Source organism: Canis lupus, chromosome 22 (genome assembly GCF_003254725.2).
Source record: "Canis lupus dingo isolate Sandy chromosome 22, ASM325472v2, whole genome shotgun sequence".
Lineage (NCBI taxonomy): Eukaryota > Metazoa > Chordata > Mammalia > Carnivora > Canidae > Canis > Canis lupus.
Genome location: NC_064264.1, coordinates 31501707 through 31519600, shown reverse-complemented (window position 1 = coordinate 31519600; position 17894 = coordinate 31501707). Strand labels below are relative to the sequence as shown.

The 17894-nt window shown below is 36.1% G+C and overlaps 1 long non-coding RNA gene across 1 annotated transcript in view; it reads right to left on the bottom strand.

Moving 5' to 3' along the window:
- Positions 1-17534, bottom strand: part of LOC112655788 (uncharacterized) — a 38326-nt gene extending 20792 nt beyond the window's left edge. Inside the window, exons 1-2 of the long non-coding RNA XR_003133890.3 lie at positions 17390-17534; positions 2802-2954 (exon numbers count right to left, since the gene is read on the bottom strand). This is a non-coding gene — a long non-coding RNA (uncharacterized LOC112655788). The remainder of the gene's footprint in view (positions 1-2801; positions 2955-17389) is intronic.
- Positions 17535-17894: the final 360 nt, after the last annotated feature.

Below are 17894 nucleotides of genomic sequence, written 5' to 3'. Positions count from 1 at the left end.
AATACTGCACATTAGGAAGCATGATCATATATTTTTTAGTTAATGCCAATTTAAAGGAAAGTTGAAAACGACTAATTTTTTTCCTATGAATTGATTCTTAAGTCTGCCCTCTCCTTTTTATTTTCCCCATCCCAGCCACAGTAGTTTACAGATTCATTACTTGATCCCTAGATTCCTGTAATCAACTCCTACCTAATAGCCCTTATTTCAACATCTCCCCAAATCATCCCTCTATAAAACCCATTCTATGCTTTATGCTATTCCAACATCCATAAACTTTTCAAGGGCATTCTATATGTAAATTCTTCTGTCTTATTTTTAAAGTTATCCCACCTTTTTGACCCAAACTTTATTTCATTTCTCTCTAACAGATTCTAGAAAGTCTGGTTTCTTTATTCTTCCAGAGATGTCATTCATTCTTGGTATATGTGAACAATCTTCTTCCTCTCTATGTATGCCAATTCTACCAGTCTTTTAAGATTGATTCATTTCCCTGAATAATTATTTTATTTTTGGACACTGAAATAAGAAAATTATGAAATAGATAGATAGATATTTAATATCTAAAAATACACGTATGCATATTTTTTATCTTAATAGGTTTATGATATTTGCTTAATTTGACCAACTTGATAGTGTCAATTACTGAGGAATTGGTCATCTAAAAATGCAAAATGAATGGACCTAATAGAATTCTTTGCTTTTTCAATATACTTTTTGGCATTAAATCTAAACCAAACTTAAAAATTCTATAATTTTGAGGTATTATGTAGAGGTAGTGTTTTACCTTTTGATTGTTTCACAGTATCTCTAAAGATAAACAAACAAATTATAAAGATGAAAAATGTAAGATAGATGTTCTTATTTCTTTCTTTTACAGTTTGGAATCCAGTGACCTTTTGAGATATATTTGCCTGCTGAGAATTAGGGCTGCCTAGAAAGTGGTGAGCTGGCTGACTCCCTAAGCATTTACTCTGGGGCCCTTGTCCCTTGTACAGTGCTTTCCATAAAGCCCTACTTGGGTTAACCTCAAAGGAATGCAGTTTGCCTGGGGCCAAGACCTCTGCAGCACATCCATGAAAATCAGCAATGTAGCTGGGTATACAATATCAATCTACAGAGTAATACAAGGGCCCCTTGATAAGATAAAAAACATCTTAGGTCCAAGGCATCATGAGATTAAGGGTAAAATTGGATTTCTACTTTAAAACGCAATCATATTCTCTAATAGTGTGTCTCTGTCCTCATTAAAGGATTTTGCTTCTTACAGAATATTTGTACTCTAAAAACACTAAATATTATAGTATTTTAATTTATATAAAGCTAAATTGGCTTTTGCATATGGGCTTTACCATTCTTTCGCTTTTCTTGAAGACTTGACTGCTCAAATAGACAGAGACCTAAGGAAATTTGTGAACAACCTTGGAATCTGTGTGTTGGTAGGCTGCTTTGAAAACCTCTATGTAGTCTGGGAATGACTCCCACACACAATTTAATAAGCACCTCCTTCCCATGCCCTTCCCTTTTGTTTGTAAACTCTTCCTTTAGCTTCCCTGACATTACTCTTCTGGTTCTCCTACCACTTTGACTTCAAAATGCTTTCTGCATTCACCCATTCATATGGATTTTTTTAAAGGATTTTATTTATTTATTCATGAGAGACAGAGACAAAGAGAGAGATACAGAGGCAGAGACACAGGCAGAGGGAGAAGCAGGCTCCACGTAGGGAGCCCAATGCGGAACTCGATCCTCAGACTCCAGGATCACACCCCAGGCCAAAGGCAGGGCCCAAACCACTGGGACACCCAGGGATCTCATGGATTTTTCTTTTAAATCTTTTTTTTATTTTTTTTATTTATTTATGGTAGTCACACAGAGAGAGGGAGAGGCAGAGACACAGGCAGAGGGAGAAGCAGGCTCCATGCACCAGGAGCCCGACGTGGGATTCGATCCCGGGTCTCCAGGATCGCGCCCTGGGCCAAAGGCAGGCGCTAAACCGCTGCGCCACCCAGGGATCCCATGGATTTTTAAAGACTATAGGCCTTGGGGCACCTGGGTGGCTCAGTCAGTTAATCGTCTGACTTGATCTCTGGGTCCTAAGACGGAACCCCACATCAGGGTCTCTGCTCAGCAGAGAATCTGCTTCTCCCTCTCCCTCTGTGCTCTGTTTCTCCAACTCTGGTTGTAGCTCTCTCTCAAGTAAATAAATAAAATTTAAAAATAAATAAATAAAGACTATAATCCTTGACACATACCCAATAAGCTCTCCCACTTTGTTCACTTTTAATTTCTTCTCTACCTGATCCAGCTACCAAGCACCCCATTTCCTCTCAACAAGTTTTCTCCTTTGTCTTGCTACCTGCAGCTTCATACTCAGATAACCCTGAGACACTTTCTCACTTTTACTCTCAATACCAGTTCTTGCTGGTGAGGATGTGGAGCAACAGAAATTCTCATTTACTGCTAGTGAGAATGCAAAATGATACAGCCACTTGGGAAGACAGTTTGACAACTCTTATAAAACTAAACATACTCTTACCGTGTGATCCTGCAATCATCCTCTTTGGTAATTATTCAAATAAATAGAAAAGTTACATCTACACAATAACCTGCACATGCATGTTTATAGCAAATTTATTCATGATTGTCAAAACATAGAAGCAACCAAGATGTCCTTCAATAGGTGAATGGGTAAACAAACTGGTACAATGGATATATTATTCATTGATGAAAAGAAATGAACTACCAAGTTGTTTGCTAAATAAATGAGTGAACAAATGAATACAACCACTTTGTCTTACCTCCAATAGTATATTTTGCAGCTTTGTGAGAACATTTTAAATGATAAAGAAAGCACAATTCCTACTCTTCCACCTGCATTAATTTCATCTCACGAACTATTTGTGGTTTTCTTAGCAGTAAAATGTAGAGTCATGACTGCCACAAATCCTGGGCTAGAATGAAAGAAACCAGAACATCAATATTTGTATAATAAAGATACCAAGTTCTTGTAGACAGGGGAGCAATAGCTATTCAAAATCTTCATTTGAATCTTCATTACACTATACAGTCTTTTTAATTTTTTAATTTTTATTTTTTTGCTTTAAAGATTTTAATTAATTAATTTTTTTAAAGATTTTATTTATCTATTCATGAGAGACAGAGAGAGAGAGAGAGGCAGAGACACAGGCAGAGAGAGAAACAGGCTCCACGCAGGAAGCTTGATGTGGGACTCGATCCCAGGACTCCAGGATCACGCCCTGGGCCAAAGGCAGGCGCTTAACCACTAGCCACCCAGGCGTCCCTTAATTTACTTATTTGAGGAGAGAGAAAGAGCAGGAGTTGAGGGAGAGGGAGGGAAAGGGGCAGAGAGGAAGAGGAGTTGAAAGGGGGAGGGACAGAGAGAGGGAGGGGTGGAGAGAGAAGCAGACTCCCCTGCTAAGCAGGGAGTCCAATGCAGGGCTCAATCCTAGGACCCTGAGATCATGACCTGAGTTGAAGGCAGACCCTTAACCAATTGAGCCACCCAGGCACCCCTTTGCAGTCTTGATAAGCTCCTACTTCATTGAGAAAATAGACACCATCTGAAAGATGTGAATTCCTTCAGGTTCCCTCTTCATCTATTATCCATTTGAAAAGCTCCTTAAAGACCATGGGCATATGAAGACATAGAGAATTGCAGAAGCAGCAGTTACTGAGCACCTTCTCGGGTATCAAGCACTGCACCATGCAATTACTCCCAAGCTCCAAAAAGAACATGGACCTCAGTAGGGGACCTGGGTGGTTCAGTGGGTTAAGTGTCTGTCTTCAGCTCAGGTCATAATCCTAGCATCCTGGGATTGGATCAAGCCCCACATCAGTCTCCTTTTTCAGCGAGGAACTTGCTTCTCTTTCTTCCTCTGACTTCTGCCCCCTGCCTTATGCTCTCCTTCTCTGTCAAATAAATAAATTAAAAAAAATTTTTTTTTAAGAATATGGACCTCAGGAAGGCTACGTGAGTGTTTACCCAAGTTAAATTCTATTTTTAGAATAGAAATATGAGCCAAATTTCTTGGACTCCCAAGCCCAAGTATGTCATTCTCTTCCCATACCACTGACTCTAGTTTAAAATTTCAGAACCCAAAAGAAATGAAATTTAGTTAAAAGCAAATCTTACTTCCACCTTCCTAGGAGATTTTTATCCAGCATATCAGAGACTTAGGAGAATTAGACTAGTTGATCACTAAGGGTAATATTGACTGTGATTTGCAAAATGCCATTGAGTAATCTAGTTAAGGCTTAGGTATTTTTAGGACAAAAGCAGTTAAATATTCTGTCATAATCAGTAACCATTCCTTTCTAATTGCCATTAAGAAAGTAAAAGGTTCACCAGATATAGGTGACAGACATATGTTTAGAAAGTTTTATAAAACTAAAAATAAATTTGGTTTATCTTAAAAATTTTGAGATGGTTTTCTCCAGATAGGAAATCCAATTAAAAAACCAACCTCTAAAAAACAAAACAAAAATAAAACAAAACAAACAAAAGCCCAACCTCTTTATTCCTAGAGTAATGTAAAGACAGTATTAAACCAATGCAATTATCATTAATGCTATCACCATACATGCGGTCATGATAAAGGGCTCAAATAAATCCCAGTTTCAATACATGTTCTTTAATCTGTCACACTTGGAATTTTTAGCAATGTTGACTTTAATAGAATATCTTTTGATTTAGAAAAGCTTAACATAATTATGTTGAGGCTTTTAAGAATGGTCTTAGATTGCTTTCTCCAACGTGTATCCCCATAGGACTTGTCTGAAATTTTTTTCAAGTAAATGCTCATTTTAAAGAACCATTTCTCACTCTTGCAAGTGTGGAAGTAAATCATTTGTATAAACTTGAAACAGCCTGGTGTGATTTTTATGGAAATAACATTGGCAGTTCAACAATGGAACCCAGGGTGGGAGTACCGGCTGTTATAAATACATTGCTAATAACGTCAGTGCATTTCCCTTGTCTTCCACACAAGTATCTCTGGGGAAATAGAAACTCTGTTACATGCTAACCTGAATTCCTGTCATTGTACTCTACACATCAGTCTCTTGAATCTCAGGCTTGTGGCCTATGGCTGAGGTTATCATCCTAGTGAGCCACACACAGACACTGACACAGAATGGAAATAAATAGAAAGGATTTTTTTTTCTTATATATGAGAGACAAATGATTCATGAGCTCAGCAATAAATCAGAGTGAACCAAAACAACTGAACAGTAGGACAAATCTTAGCTGGAAAAACTGGAAGTTTCCAGGGGAAACAATATTAAATATAAACCCTTTCCTATGTGTTGATAACTACATTGGCTTCAAGTTTCTAAACCATTGAAAGTGATGACAAATCTAGCTTTACAACATGGCAAATGCATCATTTCCTTCCCTTTCCCCTCTACACCACCCCAGCATTTAAGAGAAAAGGCTGAGGACAGCAAACTCAACAAGATTATGCTCTAAAACTTCAGTCTGGCTTCTCTGAGATTTTTGGCTTTTTCTTCAGAGAACAATTGCTCTGTGGGGAAGCAGGTGTGCGACTTCTCTCTAGGACTTCTGACTTTGCTTTCTGTGATGTTTCTACATGCATACAACAGCTCATCTACTTGTAGCTTTTATTTTGTAATTATCAGTGCTTTGCACATGATTCAGGACTTGTGGCACATAAGCCTCAGAGAAAGACTAGTAATGCTAAATAGTGATAAAGCATGACTATCTAGTTTGATAACTCCAACAATTGTGTCATATCTGAATCTGGTTCTGACACCTGCTTCATCTTTTTTCCTTTGGTTTTTCCATGCCTTGTAGTATTTTTTTGTAAGCTAGATATAATGTATCAGTTAATAGGAACTGAGAGAAATAGGCTTTTAGTGTGAGATTTTCTATTAATCAATTTAGAAGTTGGGCTATATTTAATACTTGCTGTTACCTTAGGTGCCAGAGGCTTCAAATTCTTCTAGTAACCTTGATTTTTCTCTTCTCTCCCGACTTGGACTCCCTTAAGTATTCTTCCTGAAAGGGAGTCTGACTTTTGCAGCTCTCAGTTATAATTCACTGTTATTATAGGGAACTCAGTTTATGTGACTTCTGTTCTAGGGAAGCAGATATTGGCTATGCTTCTCTGGATTTGCCTACCTCTCTAGATTTTGGTGTGACAGTTTGTCCTGTGATTTTAGTTCTCTGATGGGTTCTAGAACTGTTGTTGACTTTCACTTTCTTTGCCTTTCTCTTTCTGTAAGGAAGGGAGTGATGATTTCCAAGCTCTTCAAAATATTGGAGCTGAAATCATAAGTCCACCATATAGTCCTGGAAACCAGGAAATAGTTTCATTTGTTTGTTTAATTTTGCTTTTAGCCATAGCAAGAAGGATTTATATGTTTTAAAAGCTAAAAATGAAAATCAAGTATATAAAAAAAGAAAATCAAGTATATAAACACACACACATACACACACAAGTCAAAAGCTATGTCTCTGAGATCAAAGGTATCAAGACAGCACCACCATAGCCCCTAGTTGTGATTCAACATCCTTCTAAGACAAAAAGCAATGAGTTCACAGCACCCCTAAAGCATTCACTCAGTCATTCAACAGCTATACCTCCTCCAAAACCTCACACTTGGAAATCTCCCTACCAAACAAAAAATCTTTAAGCCCACCAACACTTCCACTTCTTTACTCCACACAGCTATAGAAAAAGTATTTTACTGCTGGCTTTTTAAATCCACTCCATGGCCAAGTAGACTACATTTGCCTTAGCTTCTGGGGTTGGCTCCCACCCACCTTGCAAACTCTAATACCTAGCTATAGTGAATGATTTGCTGTTCACTGAAATATGCCTTTGCACCTTTATTCATGCAGCTTCTACTGCCTGGAAATTTTTCCCACCCCGCCTTTTGAAATTCTATTCATCTTTCAATCAATAATAACTTTATGAATCTACTCAATTCTGTGAGTTTCTGTCTTTAAACTACACAGCCCTCTATTTATACCTCTACCATGCACTTACCTTACTCTGCCTTTTATTTAAATTTAGGTGCACCAACTTTATCACCTCTAGAAAGTGAGTTCTAATTTCTCTTAAGAAGTAGTTTATACACTGTGCTTTATATGTGGTGAAACAAATCATCAGTCTAATGCATAAAGGAAAGATATTAAGTTTGTGGTGAGAACAGTGAGTTGCTAAGACTCATTGAGTTATAGAATTTCACAGTTAGGAATTGCAGCATATCCAAAGCAACATGTTAGAAAAATACACTCAAGGAATGGATTCCACTGATAACTGGTCCTTGTTTTAGATTGGTTCAATATCCAGAGCCAAGAATTTTTCAAGTGATATTTCTCTTGGAGTATTATTGCTCATGCTAAGGTTCATTGGCCATCTTTCTATTCAGTCACACAACCTGGTAAATCTTCTCAAAGTTAACTCTCATAAGATTGGCATTTCAGTATCCAAAATATCAGGGAATTTGAAACTTTTAAGATTTCACTTTGTAATCTGCTTAATTAAGTGTGAAATAAGACAGGTTACTCCCTGAGCACTGTTTAGATTCTGTTACGTGATCATGTAGCCTGAGCTTGACCATCTCCACTGAGTATCAAGGTTTCATTTTCTCAGGTTTTCTGAAATTTCCTGTGTCTCCACTAAATTTGTTTCAATGTAAAAGAAAAGTTATAGAAATTTAGCAAAATGCTGGTAACTGTCTTTTTAGAAACTTTCTAGAAAGAAAACAAAGGAAAATCTCTAGAAACTTTATAGAAAAATCTACTTGCTTATTTAAAAACAACAAAAAAATATAGATATGTTACTGATTGTTGGAGTCAAGACATAAATAAATAAATAAATAATGAAGCTGGAAAAGTCCATGGAAGAAAAGTTAAGATAATGAAGGGGAAGTTGAGGCTTCTGTGAAGAAAGGCCAAAAATAATTAGATATCATAAATCTGGAATGATAAGAACTGAGAGGAGGATGAGATAAAAATGCATAAAGTCACTAAGTTATTGAATAGAGCAAACATGGCTGAGTAAATTTTAGAATAATAAACTAAGGAATATCTTTTGAAGTTTCACTGAAGTCAAGAGCAGTACTATTTAAGAAACATTTAAACTGGAAATTACCTCAACAGACTCATGAAAAATTAAATAGGCTAAGCAAGAGTTTTAGTAAGGCAATAGTTGAATTCCAAGGATTATAAAGAAATGAAATCCACAAGTATGTAAGAAGCATCCACTATGGAGGTTGTTCCAAATGGATATATATATTTAATGCCATGGTTTTAACAACAATTGAGGCCCTACATAGGCATTTCATCTGATGAAAAATTCTAATAGGTTCAAGTCCATATACTAGAGATAATTCAGGTAAATCAGTGTTCTCAATTGTCATATACACATAGCAAAATATTGCTGTACAGGACAGAGTATTATACATTTTCAGGCAAGTTAAGTCAAAGAATAGCTTTTGTAAGAGAAAGAGGAATATTTAATTAGAATGTAATAACTACAATACATAGCAACTGCTTAAATCAGGAATCAATTTCTATTTTAGACTGATGTTGCCTTAAATGGCAAGCTAACAATTTCCATCAACAAAAGAGCTTTTATATGAGCCCTGACAACTTATATCAGGTAGATTTTGCAATGGCATAATACTCCTTCAACTAATATTATCCATTAGCTGAATCTGTTACGAAAAAGCTTGTATGATTTAGAAAACAACTAATGTTGGTTTAATCATAACATTTCTTAAAACGCCTCCATTCTCAATTTCCTTTCTGAGTTGATTTGAGTCAGCATCTGCCCAACTACCCAGACATCTTCAATTAATAGAAAAACTTACTGATATTTCAAGTTTTGTCTGGTTGTTAGATTATACCTGGAACCTAGTGATTAATCAATAAGCATTTCATGAATGCATGAATAAATTAATGAATAGCTGTAGTAATGGTCATTGTCAACATGGTGTACATTTCATAAGAACTTGGATATGTATGTGAGAATAGTAAGTCCAATGTGCTATCTGAATTTAAAAGAATGTCTAGAGAAGAGAGTCACATACCTTTGTCCAGTGATCACAGTGTGCAAATTCTTTAGCATTATTATCTCATTTAATTTGCACCTCAATTCTTTACAAATGACATCATGGAGCATCAACAATGCACAAGACACTTTTTATTCATGACCTCATTGATCCTACCAATAAATTTGTGAGGAAGGTATTATTTTGACAAATATATAAATGATAACACTAAAACTCAGAGAGATCAGAAAATTTGCTGCAGGTCACCCAAGTTAAATGTGCCAAGTAGAGGATTCCAACCTAGTTCTCTGTGCCCCAGAATAAATGTTCCACAAGTTAAATTTTTAAGTTCAACCTTTTCATGATACCACAAGTGTTTTAAAATCAGTATGTGAGTTGCTAGCATTTTGAAATTGCTACAGAAACAAATATTCCCAAAAAAGGATATTTCAGAGCCTTTAAATAGCCCTGTCATCAACATTTCTTAAATATACATAATGCAGCACAAGAGCAATTTGCATGTTTTAATACTTGGCAAAACATCAAAGTTTGCTTCTTTAATATGATGTATCCTTTAGTTGGTCATGACAGATTTATAACCACTGGATATTTTCCAAAAGTCATTATGCTTCCTGATTTATTCATTTGTTTTAATCTTATAGAGATTTGAATTGAACTCTAAATTTGTATGATTAGAACACTGAAGTTGAGATCTGTCTAAAAAAAAGGATTGAAAGAAAAACTGCTTTGGCAAATATCAATCATTGGAAAGAGTCACTTAATAATTTTGGTTTTGATTGTATTCATTGTATTTTCCAATAAGTATGTCAGTGGAAGATGGACAAGGAAGCTGTGAATAGACGTTGACATGCAGTGTCAATATGAACATGATCAAAACATTTGGTTAAGAGCATGGGATTGCAGTCAGATGGATTTGGTCTCAGGTTCTCCATCTGTCACTCACTTGCCCTATGGCCACAGGCATGGACTTACCTTCTCTGAGCATCAATATTTGCATCTTTAATGCTGGGGAAATACCTATCTCCCAGTGTTTTTGAAATAAAATTTTAATAAAGCAATACAGATACAGAAATGAAATGACTAATACATCATTGAAATGCCACTCAATAAATGGAAACTATTTCTACTGTTATTATTTTAAATAATAAACCTTGTTAAATAAGCAACAGAGATTGGTGTTTCTCGTGCCTTTTTCATACATCATACATAGGTATGTCCTGATAAATTGGATCCAGGGAGAGACATGGAAAAGAGGTCAAACTGTCTCTGATATTCACTTTACTGCAGAGTCATCTGCATTTTTTAGCATCTTTGGTCCCCCACTTCTTGGTTTCATCCCCTCATGTTTGTACCCTCTTCAACGGAAGGTCTACCCTTTCCTGAGATAGACAACATCTAAACTTCAGCACTTCTGTCCCTGCCTTTGGCTCTATTCCTACCCTGTTCTCAACTGGCTCTCCCTTCACATTTTTCTGATAATCTAACTCACCAAGATAGTTATGTCTGTTTTTTAAAATCGGATACTGATACTGTTTTGTCTTATATTTTATAAAAGAACAATTGATTTTTTCAGGACACAGTTGTATAAAAATTAGCTTATAAACTAATACCTCTTATTAGACAGAGCTATTTTTATATGATCCAAGCTACCCTAACCATTATATTTCACTATAGACGACCAGTTTTAGATGTTGATAGGATATTTCACTCCTACTTAATAATAATGTTGAAATTACTTCATTTTATGGAGACATAACTAATAACTCTCTACTTTAAGGATACAGAAACCCCACATGGTTTCTTCCTCTCATTTTTTTTTCCTTCAAGCTCTTAAATACTGAGAAAGCAGCTCTTAGAAATGACAGAGATGATACTGAGAAAGTACTAATGATCAGATATGCAGAAGTGCAAACAAATGTCAGCCATTTAAACAACTCAGTCCAAGAAGTAGTCTGAAGGGAGCTTGGTGTTGACTTGCTATAAAGACTTGGGTGGTAAATCCTAATCATGTCATAGATTTAGCACAAAGACGTATTTCAGGGTGAGTTAATAAACAAACATGCTGATGGACAGCAATGACAAGATCATGGTTAAGTCTTATTAATAAGATAGGAATTGGTGGCTAGGTCCCAAATATTTCCTACCTGCTTATTTCTTTAAATATTTGCTTTATAAAAGGATATTCTATATCATTTTGTGTTTTCTCCATTCAATGTTTATATAATTTTATTTCCAATTTTTATAAGCCAAGGACAATTCACTGTTGTATCTGGAAAAATATCTACTTGTATTGTGGATCAAGAAACGATGTGGTGTGTGAGCTGAGAATTCAAAATAAAATTCTAAAATGATAAGAGAAATTCCCATCTGAAAATGACTTACTACAAGTCTTTGTAGGAATTTTTACAAGAATTCCCTCATAGCAGAATTCTTAAAGTCTCCCTTAAAGGCCAGTATCATCCAAATATCATTTATGTCCTACAATGCTGTGGCAGGTTAGGTCACTGTTCCCTCACAACTACCTAAACATAGCCACCCACTCTTCAAGGTGAACCTTTACCAAAGACACCACATTTGTGATTGGACATGTTTTTCTACCAGAGGTAAAGTTGAAAGAGAGAATCTTTAAAATCTAAAAAAACCCCAAAATATTAAAATGTAAGATATAACAAAGATGCTCCCAAATATGAACATAATTAGCATTATGTAAATTGATTATCTCTCAGATAAATTGACTTCCTTATCAGCATATTTTAGTGAGTTATCAGAGAATACACAGAATTCAGTCCTGGAAAGAAGCATCATCTAGCTCAACATGTACCAAAAATCCCACAGCCAACAATAAGAGAGAGAAAAAGCCTTCCCAAACCTATGAAATACATAAGACCTAATGGTTGTGGAGTCTGCAAGCTTCTAACCAAGAGGGAAGTTGTCCAACATAAAATGTTAGCAGAGATATGAAGAAGACACAACCAAGAACACATTTTTTTAAAATTTTTATTTATTTATGATAGTCACAGAGAGAGAGAGAGAGAGAGAGAGAGAGGCAGAGACACAGTCAGAGGGAGAAGCAGGCTCCATGTACCAGGAGCCCGATGTGGGATTCGATCCCGGGTCTCCAGGATCGCGCCCTGGGCCAAAGGCAGGCGCCAAACCGCTGCGCCACCCAGGGATCCCCCAAGAACACATTAATGAGATTGTAGTGTGATCTCCTGAGAAGCCTGGACCATGCCTCTGTCTTCATCTTATTCCTACAAGATAGTTAACAATTGGCTACTGAATACATAGTTAAAACAAGGAGATGAGAAGAAAGGATCTAAGAGAACTTCATCCATTGGCTAGCGCTAGTCAATTGTTGCCCCAGTTCAGAAAACAGAATGATATCAAAAATAAACAAAAACAAAAACTCCTATCTGTGTGTGGTTTTGGAAGCTATAGTAATTAGAGATCTTCATAACTAGGTATGTTGGCTTTATTGGTTTTTTGATTGTGTAAAGTACTTAGGAAAAACCAAACTGGGTTTTCCTGGGTAAGAAATGACTGCCCAAAATGGCAGGTCAGGTACTCTAACCTAGAGTAGACAGAGAGAGAAAGATGCAAAAGGAAACAGGTAAAGAAGTAATATCCAATTACAAACAGCTATATTAGTGATTACAGGCCTGACAGACAGTCAAAATAATCTCAAAAGACACCCTAAAGAATAAATAAATGAATGAGCGAAGTGAATGCATGAGCTAGACCCAATTCAACAAAAATTTTATTGGGAATTTAAGCCTCAAGGAAAAGAATTATTATATAGAGGACAAATTGCAAAGAAAAAGTGTAGTAAATCATTCCTCTCTCAGATATGAGATGTAATTTAGAAGCTGATAACCAAGCTATATTTATATGCCATCCCTGTTCAACTGTCCGCTGATCCCCAAAATGAAAAATACATTCATTTTGTAATCCACTAATATTTCTCAGAGAAAAATACATCCTCCCAACCCCCAAAGAAGAGACATACTAATGGCTACTACCTTTAATTTAGGCAATTTATTCACTTAACCAATTATTTCCTGAAAGCCAATTAATTATATGGCTGTACTATTCAAAGCACAATAAATACAGTCATGAACAAGAAAGAAAAAGTTCTTATCTGTGTAGGCTTATAGTTTAGTGAAGCGAGATAGACAAATATAAAAGTATAACTGGACAAGTGTTAGAATAAGGTTTATTAGATAGGTAGGTAGTATAGTTCTTACTCATGGCCTTTGTATCAGTCATAACTATTTGGATTACTGTATTTGCTGAAAGATGCCATGCTGAAACTAATTTTGTAATTTTTTAGCTTTCTACAAAACTGATTTTGTAAAAATACTCCACTATGCCAAACCTAAGGAAAAGGAGGGCTATAGCTAAGTTTCACAAAAGCCAGATGGAGAAACTCAAAGTTAAAAAATCTCTTCTCCACCCCTTTTGGCTAGTTGGTTACATTATCCTAAGTGTGCACTGACTTCTGTCATTTAATGGAGGCCACCAAGATCTCCTGTGAAAAAAATATTTCCCTGATCTACTTAAAATAACCACCACCACAATAAAACAACAACAGCAAAACTATGAGAAGGCATTGGTAGGACAGCTTAAGTCTGGTGCCCCCCCCCCCCCCATCAATCAGCAATGGCCACCAAGGTGGGGTCTTACAGTATAAAATGGACATTTGGGGGATCTAACTCTGTATGTTCAAGACAGGTCCCAGAGAGGAAAAAACATGTATGGATCTGAAAGTTTCTTCAAGAATTATAATTATAATACAATTATAATCAGGTTGATTAAAAGTTTTTGTCTTTTTTAAAATATGCCTTGCTATATAAAATTTAAGAACTTCCTCAACACTGTGAGGAGAGTCAGATTTGGGGTCACGACTTTAAAGTCTAATAAAACTAGCCACTTCATCAATGTCTGTATGGTACTTAAAGCTTCATTTTATTTTAGGCTCAATTATGCACGTAAGTATTTTAGATGTCATATTAAAAAAATAGAAATCTGGTTTTACATAATGGCTTTAAGAAAACAGGCCGGAATTAGCCAACAACTATCATGACATTGGGCAGCAACTATTTAGATGCAGCTTGTCAAAAACAGCATCTGGAGACAGAATTTCTGTTTCTCTTTGGCTTGCAAAAATCCTTATTTTTGCTGCTAAATATAGGCCTATGTATAATACACATTTAGAGTTTGGGTCTTTACCTTATAAGGTAAAAGTAGGTGTGGAAGTGTCATAAAATAGATAGTGCTACAAATTCCACTGGCACCAATAACAAGACCCAGCTGTGCATATTAAACTCCTCAAAGACCAAACTTTAGGCACTGCATGTACTTAGCAAAGTCTCATTATTTCTGAGAACAGCTCAGAATTGCTAAAAGCTCTATTTTTGGCACATAACAGATGAATCAATAAATGCTGGATTTTTAGAAATAGCTTTTTGTATGTATTTTTCAAAAGTTAGTAAGTTACAAACTATCAAAATTTCTGACTTCATTTTGGTCTCATATATTCCCTAATGTGGATGGTGTAGGTCCACCATCGTGGAAGTGTCTATCTGAAACCATTTCTCCATCGCAACACTATTGTCTTCCTTAGAGCAAACATCCAAAGGATGAAGAAATCGTTTATACTAATTTGTAGTGTCATGTCACAGACGTTTAATAATATTAAATATAAAATTAAAAAGAAGTTTCCTGGGCAGCCTGGTGGCTCAGCGGTTTAGCGCCACCTTCAGCCTAGGGTGTGATCCTGGAGACCTGGGATCGAGTCCCATGTCAGGCTCCCTGTATGGAGCCTGCTTCTCCCTCTGCCTGTGTCTCTGCCTCTATCTCTCTCTCTGTGTCTCTTGTGAGTAAATAAATAAAATCTTTAAACAAGAAATAAATAAAATAAAATAAAAAGAAATGTCCTGAAGTAAAAATTGGATCTGATACCATTGTGCTCCAGTTATCTGTATATTCCTCTCCAAAGGTAGCTTATTGGGAAACACACTTCGTGTATGGTAGTACATTTTAAGAACTTACTGAATTTAACAAAGCCTCTGAATCTATGTAGCTCCATAACTGAAGCAAAATATGCTATCTACATAACTAATCTTCACTGCTTTCCATTTTCTTGACTGTTTTTCAAGTGGTTATTGTTAAGTTGGTCATAAAGACCTTGGTCACATCTCTGAAGACCAGTGGAACAATCACTGAAGTGGTCAGTCTCACATATTTCATGATTATCATATAGTTGTTCATCAAAAGAAGGCAACCCAGCACAACAGCCAATACCAATGATTGCACAGACTTAGCTATCAATCAATTCATAATACAATCAAGTCTATTAGAAGCAAGACCTTCCTAAAAGAGACCCCATCATGCAGTCTAACAAGTGTACCCACCTTAATATTTACCTTCCAGGAACCAGAAAATGTATTAATAAATGTATTAATTAAAATGCTTTCTGGTATTTCTTACACAGTCATTTTATTCTAGGCACCATACTGAATGTTTCACAAACGTCATAGAATTTAAACTTTTCAACGGAGGCACTAGTTGTTTTGTTTTGTTTTGTGTTTTTTTTTTTTTTTTTTTTTTTTGAGAGAGAGAATGAGACTGCAGTGGTGGGGGAGGGGCAAAGAGAGAAAGAGAATCTTAACCAGGCTCCACGCATTGTGGGACACATAGCATGGAGCCTGAGGTGGGGCTTGATCTCATGAGCTAAGCTGAAGTCAAGAGTCAGACACTTAACCAACTGAGCCACCCAGGAGCTCCAACAGAGGCACTAGTCTTAGAGCATTTTCAGCTGAAAAACTCAGTTGTATTTCAACATGTAGCAGCTTTAAACTTCAGGTGCAGACACTGATGAAAGTCAAAAGGTTAGTGATTAATTTCCTGCCGTTGTCACTAGGCTGCTTATTATGACAGATTTCTGGAAGTGATAGACAATGGAAGTAATCATGCAAAGGTCTAGTTTGTGTGGCATGAGCAAATATAATGTAGGCCTAATACCATGAAGCATTTTGATTATTAGAAATTCTCATAGCATATGAGAGGACCAAAATATATAGGAAGTCTATCTTCCCCATCACAAGACTCTTATTATTCTTTTTGCCCAAGAGATATATGGAGGTTAAACGATTCACGTGAGGCTTCTCAGCTAAGTAAACAACTAGAATTGGATTCAGGATTCAGAATTGCCAAGGTTTGTGCTCTTTTCTCTTTTCCAGGCCGCTTAACTTGAAAAGGGACATACCTCTCTCCAGTTTCTGATCCAGAGGTTTAAAGGAAGGTTGTTATCAGAAAGGCATCAGGAAATTGGCCTGCTGCATATAAATCAGTTTTCAGGGCCTTGACAAATACCTAGCCCACATCAGAACTAAGACAATTGATGTCTCATTGTTCCAAGATAGATAGATCTTAGTCCAAAAGCTTAATAGCCAATACTAGCCACAGAAAGGAAAGTCTATCATAATGTGTTTTTTAAAAAATAAAGGTCAAGGGGCAGCTGGGTAGCTCAGTGGTTGAGCGTCTGCCTTTGGCTCAGGTCGTGATCCTGGGGTCCTGGGATCAAGTCCTACATCAGGCTTCCTGCAGAGGACTGCCTATGTCTCTGCCTCTCTCTCTGTGTCTATCATGAATAAATAAATAAAATCTTTAAAAAAAAATAAAGTTCACTTAGGAGAAAAGGAGCTATATTACAAGATCAAGCTAAAGCCAATATAATGCTAAACATCAAAGAATATTCACACATATTTATGGATGGAAAGGTACATCTTACCATGCAATGACCAAACTTTATATGTTTATTTTACCCTCTTTCCCCTACATCATATTTGTGATGGGGAAGATAGACTTCCTATATATTTTGGTCCTCTCATATGCTATGAGAATTTCTAATAATCAAAATGCTTCATGGTATTAGGCCTACATTATATTTGCTCATGCCACACAAACTAGACCTTTGCATGATTACTTCCATTGTCTATCACTTCCAGAAATCTGTCATAATAAGCAGCCTAGTGACAACGGCAGGAAATTAATCACTAACCTTTTGACTTTCATCAGTGTCTGCACCTGAAGTTTAAAGCTGCTACATGTTGAAATACAACTGAGTTTTTCAGCTGAAAATGCTTATTGCTGAATCAACTATTATTACTTTGGATCCTACTTTATCATTTGCTAATGGGTTAGGCTCTAAGTAAATTAATGCTTACAGAAATTAATTTAAAATTTGGGGGTAGAAAATGGTTGTTATTGTTCAATTAAGCATTAGAGATATTTTAAGAAATCTTTAGGAAATTATACTTACATAATTTGATGAAAATGTTACTAAGACAATGACATTTTTGCCTTTGCTTCTTATTCCTAGAGCAAATTCAGCTTTTCCCTGGAGTAAAGGTAAGGACAGCATTGTTCTCAGACTTGATTTTCTCTTGACTTCCCAGAAGCTGTGTTATGTCTGGAATTCCAAGGGAAAAAGGGCATTTTTGTTTTTCAGGCAAATTCATTTGCATTTATATACTTCAGATTAAATAACTTAAATATGTGTTCTTAAAGCTTATTTTAAGCCAAACACACTGCTGATGCCTCCAGTGGTAAACATTTTCAGGAAAAAACATTCCCCTTGAAAACAAAGCTCCTTAAAATATCATGTGCTCTAGCTAATTTTACACCAAAAAAAAAAAAAAAAAAAAAAACCACTGTCATGAAAAAAATATATAAAATATTTGGTAACAATACTGAAACCACCCTGTGGTAAACAAAAGGGATGAAACATTTCCTCAGAATATTTTTGTTGATGAAAATATCAACTT